Genomic DNA, 16,711 nt, shown 5'->3' with positions numbered 1-16,711 from the left:
TCCAAATCTGTCAGATTGCAAGGGTATCTCTTGTGCACAGCCCTCTTCAGGTCATCCCACAGATTTTCTATTGGATTTAGGTGTGGGCTCTGGCTGGGCCATTCCAAAACTTTAAATCTGATGTTGTAAATCTTTCTTCTTTCATTACAGTTAGGACCTCGGTTCCGTTCTCGGAACCGATACGGCCATTTCCTAACTCGCGCAAACCAAAAACTCTCAGTTAAGACCTACCCATAATGCCCCTCTCCTAGTTACTTCAGATCTCGTTTGCCGTGTTCCTAGTCAGACGCGCTAGCCATCTCTCTCAAAGCTAAGTAGAAAATTTTTAATTTTAAGACAGTTTATCTTCAAAATTATTTAATTTTTAGACAAGTTAGCCTTTTCTTACTGTCGTCTATAACCTAAGCCTATTTCCTAGGTAATTTAATTTTTTACCTTTATTGATACTGTCCCTCTCTCCTGTCTTTGACAGGCCTTTCCTTTCTATTAGTGGTATTTTATAAAATAACACCACTGGTATTTTCTCCCTTATTTTTTTCTATAGGATAGCCTTGTTGCCTTACTATGTCAGACAAAGTTAAGTTGGGATTTAAACAGTGTGACAAGTGTGTACGTAAGATGCCTAACTCAGATACACATCTTCGTTGTGTCTACTGTTTGGGCGTGGATCATATTAAAGCTGACTGTGACTTTTGTGCTAGTTTTAGTAATTGTACACTAGCAGAACGTAATAATAAACTTATCTTAAAAGGTTTACACAAGACACCTTTTTCGGAGGCTCTATCCGGGTCGCAGGTCTCTCCCCCTCCAAAGACCAAAAAACATAAGGAAAAATAGGTTACTCAAGGCACCTTTTTCAGAGGCTCTATCTGGGTCGGAGGTCTCACCCCCACCAAAGACCATAAAACATAAGTAAAAACAGATTACTCAAGGCACCTTTTTTCAGAGGCTCTATCTGGGTCAGAGGTCTCACCCCCTCCAAAGACCATAAAACATAAGAAAAAAATGGATTACTCAAGGCATCTTTTTTTCGAAGGCTCTATCTGGGTCGGAGGTCTCACCCCCTCCAAAGACAAAAAAAATAAGGAAAAATGGACTACTCAAGACACCTTTTTTGGAGACTTTGTCTGGAGTTGGAGGTCTCACGCCCTCCAAAGACCATAAAACATAAGGAAAAACGGATTACTCAAGGCACCTTTTTTTTGGAGGCCTCACCCCCTCCAAAGACCAAAAAACATAAGGACAAACGGATTACTCAAGACACCTTTTTCGGAGGCTGTATCTGGGTCAGAGTCTCCCCTCCCTCCCTCCAAAGGCTAAAAAACATAAGGACAAACTGAGTCACTCGGTTCCTGCATCTCCATCAGTAACGGAACCAAGTCAGCTCCGTGCTTCCTCGGCGCAGACCTTTTCGGCACCAGGCTTTGTGTCTTCTCCCTCGGTGCCATCCATGATATTCACCCCTATTTCGGCTCCGACCTTGGCACCACTGACTTCGGTGCCATCCTTGGATCCAACATCAGCTCCGATGACTGTACCTGCTTCAGCACCATCCCCAGCCACAGTGCCGACAGTTTCTTCAGCTCCATCGGCTCCAAAATTCAAATACCTGCCAAGGACAAGATACTTCCAGTGCATACTATCACGGTTCTGACAGCAATGTTTTCCCTGTCGGCACCGTCCACCCTTGCTGCATCTGCTCTGGCAGAACCAATGCTCCCCCGAAGCAGTGCTTGGTATCTAGCCTGGCATCTGTTTTCTCGCTGGTGCCAGCTATGTCCATGGCTCAGATGGCTTCCAGTTCTCCTGCTCCTCTCCCAACCCTCTAATTCGGGACCCTGGGCACGGGAGTCACAAGAACTCTCTTTGAAGGGAAGCCCTTCTCCAGAGTCCTCCTCAGAAGATCCCACTGGGGAGCCACCCCAGAAGAAACAGTGCAAGAGGAAACACCTTGATTCACTGGAGGAATCTATCACCAAAGACACTGATTGTGATGAGGGGGAAGGGTCCCCACTGTCTCCCCCAGATGACATCTTATTCGGAGACATTCTTGAAATCCTCAAGCAGCAGGGAGACTGGAAGTCCTATAACCCTTCTTCTGAGGAATCAGTGTTCCTGCAGGCCGTCCATGCCCAACCATCTACTTTCTGGGTGACCCCACCGGCAGATAACCTTGTTAAACTCATTGTGCAGCATGCCTGGAAAGCCCAGGACAGCCTAGAACCTGTCCCTCAGAGGCCAGACAAAAATTTTATCTACACCTGAAGACCAGCCCCACTGGTCTTAATAGTTGGTTCTATGGTTGTGGCAGCGGCCACCAAGCGGTAACTAGCAGAAGATAGTTCCACCATCCATCCTCCAAACAGAGAGTCCCGTACCATGGACAGACTAAGGAAATGGATCTATGCTTCAGCGACATCCGCCATTCGGTTGCTGAACTATCTGGCACACTTTACTCATCTCCAAAGAGACCTAATTTCTGAAATGTCTTTCTCTTTGGTGGGTTACTGTCTGATAAGGAGCATGATACTGTTGCCTCACAGCTAGCCACCCTTGAATCCATCTCGTACCCCTCGATGCGTTTGATATCTCACTCCACTGAGGGGGCAGATCGAGCTGCCACATCAGGCATTGTCATGAGACGTAATGCTTGGATGTGGTTGTATGACTTCGCAAACCCCTTTAAATCTTCCTTCGTCAATGCACCTGTCGATGAATCTGCACTTTTTGGACCCAAAATATGAGACACACTTACACGAAGTGAGAAAGATAGAAAGACCTTGTCTGCTGTGGGCATAGGCCTTTCCAACCCCCAGAGGTGCTACTCCAGGAACCAGAAGGGAGGAAAAATGTGGTTCAAGAAATCCCAAGGACCTTTTTGTGACACTCGTGGTGAACAATCCCCCCGGGGCAGAGGGGGCAACTCATATGGAAGACGTTCCTTTTGGGGTAGATGGGGTCCGCGTAACCAGGGCACTAGAGATTCTTTTTCCGGCAGACCCTACCAGCGCTCTTGAGCAGTGGCCTGATTGCTTTCCTCTGGAAGCTGTCGGGGTTCTTTTTCTCTGCATCTACCAGCCTGACATCTTATTACTACCGATGTTTGGGTGCAGAGAATAATATCCAGAGGCTACCAAATACCTTTTGACTTAAGTCCCAGACCTGTCATACGAATCCCTGATGTACCACCCAATCAGAGGGAATTAGCAGCCTTAGAGATAGAAAAGCTGCTAAGGAAAAGTCATCCAACCAGTCCCACTAGACCAGACAGGATCCGGGTTTTACTCAAGGTCCTTTTTTAGTGCCAAAAATGACAGGGGACTGAAGACCAATCCTGGATCTCAGCCTATTGAACAAATTCATCAAACCTCAAAAAGTCCAGATGGTCATGATACAGTCCATTCTTCCTTTCTTATGGAGGGATAACTGGATGTGCTCTATAGATCTCCAGGACGCATACTACCACATTAAGATGGATCACCGCGCTCCTGAAGGTTTTTCCGCCTCCGGCTGGGAGCCAATCACTACCAGTTCAGGGCACTGCCATTCGGTCTCTCGACAGCTTTTCATTCCAGAGCCTCTATGGATGATATATGCGCAGCAGCAACTTGGGCAAGACCTCATACCGTTATATCTCGTTACAAATTGGTTTTGACCTCCAGGGGGCGAGCATCTATTGGTTCTATGGTGCTCAGGAATATCCTTCCTTAGGGCCACCCAGGACTGAAGTAGCTGGGGACTTGGTCCTAACTGTAATGAAAGAACAAAGATTTACAACATCAGCTAAAGAAGTTATGTCTTACCATAACGTTCCATCTGTGTTGTAGATCTTTGTTCATTCATTACTTCCCACCCTCCTCCCCCCTGCCCGGACACTGGTGTACTTTAGGAACTCCTGGTTAGGGTATTTGCTCAGACAGAGCCTCCTGCTATCTTTTCTATTACTGCATCGTTTATCTAGGGCGGGCAAACTCGATCTGGAGTAACTAGGAGAGGGGCATTATGGGTATGTCTTAGCTGAGAGTTTTTGGCTTGCGCGAGCTGGGAAACAGCCGTATCAGTTCTGAGGACGGAACCGAGGTCCTAACTGTAATGAATGAACAAAGATCTACAACACAGATGGAACATTATGGTAAGACATAACTTCTTTTTTTCTTCTGGTGAAGCCATTTTTTTGTTGATTTGGATGTATGCTTGGGATCATTGTCGTGTTGAAAGGTGAAAAGCTTCTTCATCTTCAGCTTTCTAGCAGATGCCTGAAGGTTTTGGGCCAAAAGTGACTGGTATTTGGAACTGTTCATAATTCCCTCCACCTTGACTAAAGCCCCGGTTCCAGCTGAAGAAAAGAAATCCCAAAGCATGACACTGCCACCACCATGCTTCACCATGGGGATAGTGTTCTTTTTGTAATGCAAAGTGTTGTTTTTGTGCCAAACGTACCTTTTGGAATTGTGGCCAAAAAGTTCAACCTTGGTCTCATCAGCCCACAACACATTTTCCCACATGTTTTTGGGAGATTTGATGTACTGTTTTGTAAATTTTAGCGGGCGTGGATGTTTTTCCTGTGTAAGAAAAGGCTTCTGTCTTGCAACCCTACCCCATAGTCCAGACATATGGAGAATACGGGAGACTGTTGTCACATGTAGTACACAACCAGTACTTGCCAGAAATTCCTGCAGCTACTTCAGTGTTGCTGTAGGTCTCTTGGCAGCCTCCCTGACCAGTTTACAACTTGTCTTTTCATCAATTTTGGAGGGACCTCTAGTTTTTTGCAACGTCACTGTTGTCCCATATTTTATCCAGTTTTTGATGACTGTCTTCACTGTGTTCCATGGTATATCCAATGCTGTGGAAATTTTTTGTACCCTTCTCCTGACTGATATCTTTCAACAATGAGATCCCTTTGATGCTTTGTAAGCTCTCTGTAAACCATGGCTTTTGTTGTAGCAGGCAACTGAGTAAATGTCATTAAAATCCTACTAGGAGAGCTGAACTTTATTTGGAGTTAATCAGAATCTCTTTAATTGATGGCAGGTGTGTTCCCAAGAAAATTGAACACTGTAATTAAATCAAAAGGTGTTTCAACACACTTATGCAACCAGCTTATTGTACGCTTTTTATTTTTTATATTTTTTCCCATAAGAGATTTGTTTGTTTTTCAATTGAATTGTACAGGTTATAGGTTACATTAAATGTGGGAAAAGATTTGAAATTATTTATTGTTGTCTCATTTTTTATATCACAAAAACCTGGCATTTTAACAGGGGTGTGTACATTTTTTATATCCACTGTATAAATGTATGATTGCTTATGTCATAAGTGATGATTTAGTAAATGTTTCTTGTTTAAAAAAATGGATCCCCTTTGAATGACACCAAAAACTAAGCCAATTATTGAAATAAATCATTTTTTGTTTATACTGTAGCATCATTCTAGGTGAGGGTAGTATGCTGCTCAAGGCTAGGGACATACCTGCCTGCAACACACATTCGGAGAGCTCAATCATATCTCTAGACAACTGATATATGTCTTAGGTCATTCACTGCAACATGAACTATAACAGAGTCATAACGGTACTTGTTACTGAGATACCTGAGTGCATGTGTGATCTGATGTATCCTGGCACCAGGCAGGCAGCTGACTGTGACCTTCTCCTTGTCCAACCTGGTGAGTAGGACATCCGTGTGTCTCACTATGGACTCTCAAATGACAAGAAAGTTTGTTTTTTTAGTGGTACACCTTAGAGGCTTGGTAGGTGAGAAACTGGTGTTACTATGTGTCACGGGTGCTTGGGAACTGTGTTAGTTGTAGCAGTGTTGTGTTTTGGAGGTCTCTGGTGTTTTGGTAAATTTTTTGAGGGAACCTCCATGTATGATGATTTTTGTGTTTGATGTGTGCTATGTGTGTGTGAGTAGTGGTACTATGTGCATGAGTAGTGGTGGGTGGGTTGGAAGAGAGCTGTGGTAGTTGAATTACAAAAGAGTGCAATGACCCTTCAGACCCACCTTCATATAAACTAGTTTCAATTTTAAATATGGCTTATAAAGTGTTTATGGCTATAATACTAACATAATGGCAAAGGTGTTGCCAAAATGGATAGACATAGATCAATGTGGTTTTGTGAAGGGAAGGCAAACATTTGAAAACAAAACATTTGAAAACATTAACAGAACAATGATGATCCAGAGGGAAGAAGAATGTAAGAAGACACTAGTATTATTGGTGGGCTGAAGAGGAGGCATTTGACAGAGTCAGCTGGGATTTTGTGAGTAGGGCAATGGAAGGTTTGCATTCACTGATAGAATAATAGAGTTAATTAATAAGATATATGAAGGCTCAGAGGCAAGAATTAGGAGGAGAGTTCTGCTCCATCAAAATATGTTTCAATAAAGGAACAAGGCAGGGTTGTCCTTTTTCCCCTTTGTTTGCTTTTTCTTTAGAGCCATTGGTAAAGGAAATAAGGGACTCATAAATGCAATGACATAAATGGTATAATACTCTAGAAAAAATAGCATTATTTTCAGATGATATTTTGTATTTGATAAATTCAGAGAGTGGCATTTCAATATTCTGGAATACTGTGAGCCAGTTTCAAGTCCTTTCTGAATATAAAATTAATGAAAATAAAACAAGGGCTATAGTAGAAAACTATGTACCCACACTTTTAATTGGTTCAATACCCATATTTATGGGGACATGACAAGATGAAGTACATAGGTGTATGAATTAAAAGGATTTTGTTACAGCATTTAGATATGTGGGAAGAGGATAAATAGTTAACAAAAACTAGGAAACTGAATGCTCTTGATTATGAGCACGGATAGTGAGATGCAAGCAGTGAAAAAATTCCCTACAGAATGTTTTTTCATAAATATTAGGGAGGCAGATTGTTGTAATTAAGGAAATGATTCTTTTGAGCTGGGACATAGGTCTTACTATGTCTAAACAAATGTCTAAACAATTTAGAGCCCGAGTGTAATGTTAATGTCTAAAAAAAAAAAGCAATTACTAGAAAATAAAAATCAGCTTCTAAACCAATTGTAGTTTAAGTACTGAGGTTTAAGGGAACGCATGAATTGAACAATTTATGCAATGTCGGACTGAATGATAATTTAAAAGGAAACATGCATTTTTGTAGATCAATATGTGTGCATGCATTTTAAGAAGCTATCCAAGGGCTTGCATAAGTGCATAAATACTGATCATGTGCAAGTCTGACTACCATTTTGTAGTAAGCTGTTAAGATGTAAGCATGTATGTATGTATTTAAGGTCTGTCTGTTAACATTTTATGATGCTGCTATCCATCCTGATGTGTTTTTATATATTAAAGCATCTAAATGAAATACCCCACCTGCGTGTCATCTATGTTAGAAAGGGATGAGTGACATGGTGTCAGAAGCGGCATGTCTAAAGGACTTGAAGCCAGGATGGAATCCAAATTCTTCAGTTCGAGATTAAGAGGCACTCAGTTGAAACTGGAGGAATATAAAGCAGTGAATCATCCCACCAATACGCATACTTTGCAAAACAGGTCAGAAATTAATTTCAGTGTTAAAACTTGCTCAGCACTATTTTTATTTGCAAAATATGAAACAAGGCATACAGAACATTCTAAATGATATTCGCATAAACCGATATGTCCCATTTCTGTGTTGGAGGGAAGCCTTCCAGCTTATCAGTGGGAGTGGTAAGCGGTAGCCTATCTACCACAAGAGGAGTGGTTTCTAGCTCAGAAATTGTAGTTTATTGGCCGTTTGGGCAGTTTTTCCATACTTTTAAACTTTCTGGTTTAAAAGCCCATGTTTGCACAGGTTTACATTTGTTTAAGCTCCGCCTAGCGGCTCCGAGCTGAGGTAAACTATTATTGGTGCCAGGAAGTCTGCGCTTCAGTTTTTTCCCTGAATCTTGCTAGTTCCTTCTCTCTTGTACATCAGACAGCTTAATTGTTTTGCACTTCAACAGGTTTTTGTAGCAATTATTGTAGCACACCTAAGTGCCATCAGCACTAGTTCTTCATGGAAATAGCTCCAATACTTAGCAGTTATGACCACCCCTCCTGGCATGATTAAAGGCCAGTTCCCTTTGCTTGCTCCTATTAACCTGGTGCACTTGGCCATTTTGAGGCAGTGTAGCAACTGCCACATGTACACAGACAACCCTCTCCTCTTATCTCCCAACACTCAGACTTATGAGAGCTGCACTTATATCACCAAAGTGGAAGCTACGCACTCTCCAGTCAAGACCGGACTAGCTGGTCATAAGGAGAAGGTCAACACCTGCACCAGACCACATGGAACACATACCCCTCCAGAGCATCTACCATCACATTTCTCACATAAAAACATAAACCACACACCCACCTTCGCGGAGGCTCTCAATAGAAATTTACCCAAACAGCAGAAATCTCCAAGGCAGAAATGCACTCCACCACCACAACACAGCACAAACCACAAGACACATAGCTCACCTCCACAGTGTGCCCCTCACCCAAGCCCCTAAGGCTAAACACCTTGCCCAATACACTAATTACTGGTGACTCAATAGTAAGGCGCATAGATGTCCCACTCACTAGGTTGAATAAGGAGAAGGTAACAGTCAGGTGTCAGAATCTGACATAACACATGCATTCAAGTCACTCCACAAGTACAAGTATGACTCTGTCATTGTCCGTGTGGGTGTGAATGGCCTTAGACGCACCTCCATGGACTACATGAAAGGATATATGGTGGAGCTCTCGATGATGTGGCCCAGGCTGGTATGACCTTAGCCCTGAGCAGTATCCTACCGTCACCCAGAATGATACCGTAGTACAAACAAAAAATGATTGACTTCAACAACTGGCTAAGTTTCTGGTGTCATTCTAAGGGGATCCAGTATCTGTCTGCTTGGGTCGACATGACTGACAGACCTCGATGCTTTGCCAGAGATGGGCTGCATCTGTCACCCCTGGGTTTCCGGGTACTGGCTAAGGCTCTTGCCACCCCTATAGTGCCTTTTTTAGGCGGTGTTCCAAAGGCCAAATTACCACCATAACAGCTATAAATAAATGCAATCTGAGGGTCATGCTCAACAATAGAAGTCTAAATCTCAAGATGCACTCGCTCGAAGCACTCCTCAAAATGGAAAACATCGACATTTGTGCTGTAACGGAGACCTGGTTTAAAGCGGTAGAAAGCACCCCTGTGCTACCAGGTTATAACTCATTTCACACCTTTCAGCCCCGAACATGGACCATAGCTCCAAAGGTGGTGGGGTTTTCATATTCATAAAGGATATGCACACCTCCAGACTAGTAACCCAGCATAATGCATCTGAGATACTTCAGGTACAACTAACACTGGGTAAGATGGTAATCCAGGTCATAGCCTGCTATAGGTCCCCAACCAAGTCGCTAGACTCTCACTCCATGTTCCTAAGCGGCCTGGACTCTATCAAGGTCCAACCCAACACTCTCATACTAGGAGACTTCAACTACCCCTCCATCAACTGGGAGAACTACTGAAGCACCAATACACTGGCCCAACACTTCCTGGAATTCATCAATTCCAATGCCCTGGACGAACTCATTCTGACCCCCACTAGAGGAAGCAACACCCTTGACCTGGTTATTATCAACATGGACGACTGTTGCTCTACACCAGTAGTCAATCCCTCCCTGGCAGATTTGACCATAAACTAATCACCATAGAAATCCACATCTCACCCACACCCCCTCCAAAGGTAACCACCTTAAAAAACTTCTCCAAAGCTGACTTTGGGTTCACAAAAAAAGAGGTGGCTAACTTCACAGCACCCATGCCAATGGAAAATAGCTGCGTGACTGCTGAATCATACACTAATGTACATAAATGCATGGAAATAGCCATACCCAACAGAACCAAGATGCTCTCCTCCAAAAAAGGAAGTGAATCTGGTAGTCCTCTGCCATTAATAAACTCTACAACAGAAGCAAGAAACTACTGCAGAAAGTGGTGACGTCCCAAGACTGGAAAAACTCCCTTATTAGCCTCAACAAAAAGTTGAGATCCCTCATCAAATCCTCTAAAGCCAGCTATGAAGGCAGAATTGCGGCAGACACTAAAAACAATGACAAAGCCTTCTATAAAAATAAAAACGGGTGCAATAGCAGTCGAAAAATGTTTATTTAACAAGTTCTTTAAGCACTTTTCGTCAGCGGTTAATAGCTGACTTCTTCAGAAATAAGAGACAGTGAAAAGTTAGTCTGTTATATAAAACCAAGTTGAATTAAAAACCCAATTAAAACATAATTGGCTGAACATCCCTTTCAGTCAATTTAAAGAAACATTCACAGTTCGTGTCAACATTATGGAAACGACATATAATAAATAACATGAATACACAAAAATAAAAATTAGATTAAAAAGAAGGATAATGATAATAGCATTAACACTATAAATCGATTGATCAAACATTCATAAATAAATTATATCATTATAATATTATTTACAAGTTTTTGTAAATTACTGTAGTAACAAGAAATAGAGACATTGACAGTGGTGAAGTCCCAAGACTGGAGAAACTCCCTTATTAGCCTCAACAAATGTTGAGATCCCTCATCAAATCCTCTAAAGCCAGCTATGAAGGCAGAATTGCGGCAGACACTAAAAACAATCATAAAGCCTTCTATAGTTTTATCAAGAACTGCCATGGCAATACTCAGATTTGCTCTGAGTTACTGCATAATGGTACCTCCTATACTAATCCAAAAGATATTGTCAACATACTGGCAGACAGATTCAGTGCCAACTTTACCCCCCCCCCCAAAGGACCAATCCCAATACTGGAAGAATGCCAGGCACCCAGCATTACTTCAGCACAGGTTAAAGCTGCATTGTCCAAGGCCAGGAATACAGTTTCCATGGGACCCGATAATATCCCTGGCTGTGTTCTACATGAACTGCAAAGTGAACTGGCACCACATCTGTGTGCCTTGTCCAGTCACAGCCTCACCTCAGGCTTTGTCCCTACTGAATGTTGCAATGCTACAGTCATCCCTCTCCATAAAGGGGGAGCAACTAAAGACCCAGGGAATTATCACCCCATTAGCCTGATGAGTCTGACATGAAAAGCTATGGAATGCATCATCATGGACCTGATTAACAAAGATATAGAAAATCTCCAAACTCTAGACCCCATGCAATTTGGCTTTGTGAAAGGGAGATCATGCTTGCTCAACCTGGTTGACTTCTTTGAGTCAGTCACCAGGGCTGTGGTTGAAGGTAAGGCAGTGCATACAGCCTACTTCGATCTGGCCAAGGCATTTGATACCATTCCTCACTCGGGAATTATTGATAAACTCACCAAACTAGGCATCAACCCCTATATCACTAGGTGGGTTGCAAATTGGCTCACAGATAGAACACACAGTGTGAAAGTAGTAGACTCCAAGTCAGTGCTAACCAGTCATGAGTGGAGTCCCACAGGGATCAGTCCTGGATCCTCTTCTGTTCGGCATCTACTCCTCAGAAGTCCAGGCCAACACAAAAGGGACTCTGGCTGACCAAGTTCGCAGATGACTGCAAGCTGGGAGCCACTATTAACTCCCCAAGTGATGCAGACATCCTACAGAAAGGCCTCACTGAGACCAATGACTGGTGTCGAAACCATGGCCTTAAGCTTAATGCCAAAAAATATGTCATCATCCCCTTTGGTAAAACTCAGTTCCCATTAATTACTACATCGATGGGAGCCCACTCAATACTGAAGGAGTTATAAGAGATCTGGGGATGCAGGTTGACAGCAACCTTTCCTCCGACCACCACATTGCCACTGTGGTCAGAAAGTCCTTCTATGAAGCACATGTCATTACCAAGGGTTTTGCATCCAGGAAGAAAGAGGTCATTGTCTCTCTCTACTCTTCCCTCATTAGACCCATCATTGAGTATAATGCCCCATTTGGCATGTACCTCATTAGACACCTGCAACAGCTGGAGAGGCCACAGAAATACCTCATGCAGAGGATCGTAGGCATTAAACACATGTCCTACATGGACAGATTCAAAAGACTCCAGCTCTTCTCTGTCTCATATCGCCTACTTAGAGGCAATCTTTGCTTGACTTACAAAGCCATGTCTGACCCAGCTCTGTTAGAAATGCTACATCTAAAGAAATCCCAATCCCTCCACACTACACGCTCCAGAGACCTCAACCTCATTACCATAATGAACAGAACATGCTGGAGGAACAGGTTCTTCACCCAGAGACTGCCCATCCTCTGGAATAGACTTCCCATACATGTCAAGCAGAGCACCTCACTGTCCCTCTTCAAGAGAAATCTTGATGAGTGAATGGGTAATAGAAAGTTCACCCCAGGGATCACTCCAGTGGCTCTACTTGATAGAGGCACTGGGAACTAACGTTGGGGGGCACAATGCCAGGTCACTTCTATGGGCTAGGCTTGTAAAGGCTCCAGGGCCATTAGCCTAGTACACACCTATGAACCTTTAAAGTCCAAATTGCATAAAATAAATAAAATAAGGGGGAAACAACCGCATTTTGCCAAGCATGTATTTTTCATATTGATCAAAGATATCTGAGTTATCAGAAGTGTATGAAGCGTTCGGATGTTTGTGCTGTATTACAGTAAAGTTATTTTGCAGAAAACAGCCATTACAGAGCATATTTCGCAAAGTACAGTACTTCAGATAGTTTATTGTGCATGTGAATGTTATTACAACCTCACAGAACAATTTGTACATAATTACAAGGGTCATATTTTCAGTGTATGCATAAACACATACTTTGTAGGCATGGCAAACGGATTTCGAAAACCCAGTGCACTTGTGTTTGGCAGTAATATTGCTGAGAAATGGAGAGTGTTTGAGCAACAGTATGACATTTTGATCAGGCTGCATTTTCTGATAAAGATGCCCATACATTGAAGGCGAGATGCCGAGGTACCAGGTCTTGGAAATATAAGGAGAATTGCTGCTACTACTGGCTGTTTGGTGTGTTTATTATTACTATTTCGTGTTGTTTGATTATTTATTTTGCTTAATTTAGTTGGGTCAGAAGCCATAGAAAGGGAGCATTCACTTGTGTATGCACCTGCTATCTATACAGAAGAGGGGGAAAACCATCATACTGTTGTACCGGCTAAGTCAAGGGAGGACCCAGAGTGCTTAAAATGTAAATTTAGAGAAATGTGTAACCCCCAGACAAATGTTACAATGAAAAGGGACTTATTTTATACAAGGGATCAAAAGCCTGATGAAAATTTTGCAGAATATATAACCAACTTGAGAAATAGGCTAAAATATGCACATTTGGTGATTTAAGGAATGAGTTGATAAAAGACAGATTTGTGTGCATATTAAAGATGAGGCTGTGAGAAAGATTTTGCTTCATGACAGTGATTTAACTTTGCATAAGGCCATTGGGATTTGTCAGATACATGAGCTCACAGAAAAGCACACAAATATGCTTATGAATGAGAGATGCATGGTTCCAGTAACTTCCATAGTTCATGTTGATAGTATGGAGCACATAGTTAAAAGAAACAGCCCCAAGCTCATGGCAGCAACTATAACCACTGCAACACTCACTGGTGAACCCCAGAGCTTTCCAGAAAATTCCAGACTAAGCACAGTCAATGTGAAGCATAAAAGTGAGTCAGCAAACTCAAAGCATAGGTGGAAGTCATGACTCTAAAAGGGAGAAATGTTTAGCTTTTGGTCAGAAATGCCACAAATGCAACAAATGGAATCATTTCAAAAGGTTTTATAAATCAGAAGACCCAGATTCATTTATTAAAAGGGAACATTTTAAGAAAACATTTGATCAATTAGAAAGCTGCAACCCCATTCTTTATGTTGATAGTGTGGCAGCACTTCATGAAACAGTCAACACAGTAGATTTAAGGGCAAAGAATGAAGTATTTTGTACTGTTTGGATAAATGGAAAACCCATAGAGCTCAAAGTTGACAGAGGTTCCACGTGGAATGTTATGTCAGCAGAAATATTTGCAAGAGTGTGTCATGGTGAAAGGCTTGATTTGGCAGAGTGCAAAGCTTGTTGCTTATTGTGGTGAAGAAATTCAAACTGAAGGCTCAGTAATGCTTTCATCTTACTCTGGTTGCTGGAAGAATCTACGATTTGCTATTATATGTGGTCAAGATGCAAGTCCAGTCGTTATTAAGGCTCACAGACAGTTTGAAAATGGGACTGCTTTCATCTAATAATGAAGTCCATCATGTTAGCTTGAATGACCACTACTCTAATTTCACCCAGTATATTTTTTCCACATATGCTGATTTTTTGAAGACAAACTAGAGAAGCTTCCAGTTGTGTACTCCATGAAGTTAGACCCAGATGTCAAACAGTTATCAGGCAAGCTTGGAAAGTTCCAATAGCCATGCAGGACAGAGTCAAAGCTGGGTTAGATAAAATGGTGTGACAAGGTGTGATTTGTCCAGTAGGTTCACCAACCCTACTGAATGGGTATCTTCTATGGCAGTAGCTCATAAGAAAAGCTCAGATGACATCAGAATATGTATTGATCCATGAGATTTGAACAAAGCACTAATAAGACCTCATCACCCAATGCACACAGTCAAAGAAGTCACAGTCTGTTGCCAAATGCCACTATTTTTTTCTGTCTTAGATGCAGAGAGTTCATTCTGGCAAATTCAGCTTAACAAGAAATCATTATTGCTTACTACTTTCAGTACTCCATTTGGAAGGTGCAGATTTTTAAGAATGCCATTTGGAATAAATTCTGCAAGTGAAGTCCTTCAACATGCAATGGCGCAAATTTTTTCAGAGTATCCTTGTGCTATTATAGTAGACAGCATACTAGGAGGAGGTAATGGTGAAGGTGAACATGACAGAAACCTCAGAAAAGTTCTGGAAAGAGCACATCAAGTGAATCTTAAGCTCAATTCACATAAATGCAAATTCAGGCTATGAGAAGTTACTTATGTCAGTCATTTACTCACCAGTTTAGGCCTGCAACCAGACCCTTCTAAACAAACAACCATTCTCAAGATGCCAGCTCCAGACAATGTTCAAGCCCTGCAACATTTTCTTGGCATGGTAACTACCTAGGCAAGTTCATTCTAAACTTGAGCCAACTTTCAGCACCGCTCAGACAGCTGACACGTAAAGATGTATCATGAGAACAGCACCAAAGAGCATTTGATGTCCTGAAACAAAGAATTGCCAGTCCACCAACTCTCAGATACTGTTTTGTTCACAAGCCAGTTACTCTTTCATGCAATGCTTCAAGATTTGGTCTAGGTGCAGTCATTCCACAAGACGGTCAACCTATTGTTTATGCATCAAGAACTCTTACCCAAAACTGAAATGCAGAATGCTCAGACTGAGAAAGAGCTTTTGGCAACTGTGTCTGCATGTTCAGAGTTCCATGATTATGTTTATGGTAGACCTATCCAGATCGCAACAGACCACCAGCCTCTAGTCACTACCTTGAGAAAGCCTATGCATACAGCTCCAGCCAGACTGCAAAGTATGATGCTGAGATTGCAAAAGTATAATTTCACTCTTGTCTGCAAGAAAGGCAAGCTTCTTTATCTTGCTGAGACACTGTCCAGATTGCCCAGAAACAGCACTGAACAGCATGAGAATGAGAACCTTGATTTATAAGTCATGGTAGTGAGAAAGTTTTCTTCCATACTTCTTGATGAGTTGAGAGATTGCACAGCCACAGATCCAGTTTTACAGAGGCTCATGCACTTTATCAATCAAGGATAGCCATCAAAACAAATCTAGTTTACCTCAAGAAGTGCAACCTTATTGTCTATACAGAGATGAGATTTTGTCTGACAAAGGTATCATCATGAAAGGTCTGAAAGTAATTGTTCCAAAGTCCTTGCAACAAAAGTACATTACTATCTTGCATCGTGGTCACCCAGGAACAGACTCTACCAAAAGAAGGGTGAGAGATCTAGTATTTTGGCCTTTTATGTCACAAGACACAGAGAGTACTTTTATCTTGTTCTGTATGTAATAGTATAAAGCCACATCAACAGAAGGAACCACTTCAGCTAAATCAGATTCCTGAACTACCCTGGTCAACAGTAGCCACTGATATTTTTGAGTGGAACGATCAACATTATTTAATGTTAGTAGACTCTTACTCCACTTGGTTCGAGATTGACCTACTTCCTAATATAGCATCCAGTATTGTCATTACTAAGATGAAGCATCATTTTGCAGTCCATGGTAGTTCACACAAAGTTATTTCTGACAATGGCATGAAGTTTACAAGCCAACAGATCAAAAGATTTGCCGAAGAGTGGGACTTTACTCATGTTACAAGTAGCCCAGAGTATCTGCAGTCAAATGGTTTGGCAGAACATGTAGTTCAAAGTGCAAAACAGTTGTTAGAGAAGTCAAAATGAGACAATAGTGATGTTTTCCTGATTTTCTTGAACTTCAGAAATATTCCTCATGATAAACATCTTGGTTCATTTGCTCAGACTTCTGTTGAGACAAAACAGAACTATGTTACCAATCAGTAGTCAATTGTTGGTTCCATGTGTTAAGAACAACAGGTCAGTGAAAGCCAATCTGTTGAAGAAGCATTTAACCCAGAAGTTCTAGTATGATAAGACCAGCAAACCGCTCAATCCATTATGAAAAGGAGAACTGGTAAGGATGCAAACATTTAAAGCTTATGATCGGATTGGAGTCGTGAATAATATTTGCCCCTAGCCAAGACTGTATAT

General features: G+C 41.9%; 1 protein-coding gene across 1 annotated transcript in view; it reads right to left on the bottom strand.

Moving 5' to 3' along the window:
- TRIM36 (tripartite motif containing 36) overlaps positions 1-16,711 on the bottom strand; it is a 1,224,111-nt gene that overhangs the window by 749,782 nt on the left and 457,618 nt on the right. The gene's annotated exons all lie outside the window — the stretch shown is intronic.

This window comes from Protopterus annectens, chromosome 17.part0, assembly GCF_019279795.1.
Source record: "Protopterus annectens isolate FY-2018-M chromosome 17.part0, PAN1.0, whole genome shotgun sequence".
Lineage (NCBI taxonomy): Eukaryota > Metazoa > Chordata > Ceratodontiformes > Protopteridae > Protopterus > Protopterus annectens.
This window is presented reverse-complemented; position numbering and strand designations above follow the sequence as displayed.